This window comes from Berghia stephanieae, chromosome 9 (assembly GCF_034508935.2).
Source record: "Berghia stephanieae isolate SIO BIC M18660-M18661 chromosome 9, UCSD_Bste_1.3, whole genome shotgun sequence".
NCBI classification, from domain to species: Eukaryota; Metazoa; Mollusca; class Gastropoda; order Nudibranchia; family Aeolidiidae; genus Berghia; species Berghia stephanieae.
In genome coordinates this window covers 34966352-34969577 of record NC_088368.1, presented here as the reverse complement: position 1 = coordinate 34969577, position 3226 = coordinate 34966352, and positions in this window count along the sequence as shown.

Here is a 3226-nt window from a genome sequence, read left to right as displayed (position 1 = left end):
CCCCTAGCTATATGTAGCATCGGTGCTACCGAGATCTCGTTCGAGGCGTCGAGATGTGATGTAAGAAGGCTACATCCGGGTATCTTTTTTTCTCGTATCTCGTCGATCGGAACGATTTCGTTAAGAGTCCAATAAATGCACAAAATATCTCTCGGTCTCCAAATAAAAAGGTTCTCTTACGAAGTCAAAAGATGCATTGTCTAATAATACAGTAGAAATTGAGTTCAAATTTGATTGAACTCTTGAATCATGAATTTTAAGTTGATCGACTTATCATCACATTCATTGAAAGGACAGCTTGTACTGTACTTACATACTGTGATAGGACAATTTGGTCTGTGCATTGAATCAACTTCAGAGCGGTTCAGTGGTCATTCGCATGAAATAATTCGTCCTCACCGAATTTTTCACTTAAAAATTATAATATACATCTAATGACCGTTTATCATTTATTATTGCCATTGCTACCTTGGATGTAACATTCCTCTGTGTCTCATCCAAACAAAATTTCTCTAGCTCTATCTCTCTCCCCCTTGCCCTAAGCCATAGGCTCAAAAGCAAGTCATAAAACAGATATTAAAGGAGGATCGAAGACACAGCAAGTGACCTCTTTGTCCTCTATGGGAGGACAAAAGACCCCATCCAGAACCTGGAAAAGGATGACAGGTACAGGGGGGGGGGGGGGGGGGGGGGGTTAGGATACACAGCAACAGGGATCTCCTTGCCCACCATGGAAGGTTAACAGACGCCATAATCATGCCTTCGATTGAATTAACAACTTGTTAATTTTTTAAGAAACAAAATTTACGCCATGAGTTCAAAATCGGGTTTTATTTCACATTTTAAGTAAAAAATACACGGTTTGTATAATGAAATAACCTTCATACACGGGCCTACATTACAACACTGAAAGGAATCATTGATTATGATACCAATGTATTATTATTATCATTATTATTGTTATTATTATAGGTCCAAGGCACTTGCAACTTGCATGGGTCATTTAAACGTCGGGAAAAGTAATTAGTTTCTTTGTTTTTTAAAGGGATTACACGGCACTTGCAACACGTTAACGTCATATCAGCGCCAGTTAAAAGGAAGAAAATGAGATAGTAACATGTTCTAGAATTACGATTAAAGTACCCAAGATAAAGTACGACAAAGGGGAATTGGTTCAAATATGGAACAGGTATAGATTCCAAGAGCACACTTTCAGTGTAAATTAAGAAACTGGCTCTTCACTTTGGGTTGATTTGTTTTTGTTTTTGTTTTTTATATGGTGCTTTAAACCTGTTTATGTATTTCCGAGCAAGGAAAAAGAATAGTAAAAAAAAAAAAGGCAATTAAGAAAACAGAAGAAAAGATAGATCAAACGAACAAAATAGCAGTACATAACAGAGAGATGATTTACAAGGAAAAAAAAGATCATCTCCCAAAACTAAATATACATTTGACTGTTTCCCTCTCAGCCAGGGCCAAGACAAAACCAAGTAATCTCATCCCAAGACAAAGACAGAAAGTAAGTTGGAAAACAGATATAAGGGGATAGAAGACGCAGTATGTACCTCCCTGCCCGCTATGGGAGGACAGGAACCCCACACAGGAAGACACAGTAAGTGCCACCCTGCCCACTATTATTATTTTTTAAAAATGTGAGCTGAATGGCTGACCTCACACTGTAAAAATATATTTGTAAAATCAATTTTAGTATACAATAGATACATATTATTAGATTTTAATTGCAACACATGATTAATTAATGATAAAAACGGTAATAATAACAACATCAGGTGGTGAGGTTTTGAAATAAGGGATATTTATTCCAAATAAAAGGTATCATTTAATGTAAATATATAGTTTTTATAATATGTAGAGGTAGGTTGGTTTTGGATTATGTTCCAATTCTGTTTTATATGTGAAACTGGTTTTTCTTTCCACAGCTTTTCTAATAAATTACATGATAAAAGGGGATCAGTTTAAAAATTAAATTTAAATTGTATAATTTTACCCTAATGTTACTTTCATATAGCCTTTTTTTTTTAATTCACAAATTTATTTTTTTGTAAATATTTTTAAAAGGCAGCTTGGGAACTACTATTTGCAATCGCGCCATAACTGTTCTTTTTTAAAATCAAAAATTTCAAAGTTAATTGCTTTGAAAGTGACATCAAATATCCAGTTTTAATTTTCACAAATCTTTAATCTCTAAGTACTTGATTCAAATGTTTTTTTGTCCGCTTGTACAAAATCAAATTTCTGCAACAGTAAAAGAAACTGTTAAAAGGCAAAAAATGCGTGTAGCTCCTCCTATATGAAGAAAAGGGTGAAAATTGTAAATAAGTGATGATGTTTATAGCACAAAACCCCTCCTAAAAAAAAACAAAAAAAAACCACACACAACATTATTCTTTATATATTGTTCATTAAGGCTGATAAGACGAGATTATGACAATCTCTCTGACTGAGATCATGTGCGACCAGCACAGCCGTATTCTAAAAAAAAAAACAACACATTTTAAGCATTTTGGACAGAAAACTCTTCCTTTAAATCTTGATCGATTAAAATGAACCTTATCTTGTAAAAAATAAAATAAAATGACATCATGAGAGTAATTTTAAATGAGCGACGAGCTTTTTCACAAAAACTTTTTTTAATGTATTTTTTTTTTTTGGGTCAAAAATACGAAAGCATCAAATTCTGTTCTATTTCACTGATTAGTTCAATTTACATGACATCATATACAGATTGTCCCTTCACTGTATTCTTATCACAATTTTTGGTGTCAATTAAAACAAATGTATATATTTTAGTGTAAAGCATAGAAATAATGAATATTTAAAGAATATACCTTGAATCATCTACCAAGTAATATTTGTTAATTTCAGTAATACGAGAAATTTATAAATTGAATAAATATATGAATAAATTGATGGATATATTTAGAGGAGGAGAAGAAAAAAGATTGTGAGAACATGAAATGGAAGCCATTTTTTTTTTTAATTGAGTAAACTTATTTTCTAGAAATTATCTTTATTGGTTAGAATCAGCGTGGGTGCGCAACCGGATGCGCGGGTTGACGGAGGTAGGAAACAATAACAAACCCACATGGTTGCCATTACCTCCACCATCATTCTCGCTCACGGTTTGTGGAAAGCACTTCATTACAGGCACGTAATAGTGAATCTAGTTTTTGTTTTGAACATTTCTATTATTATTCTTTGTAAA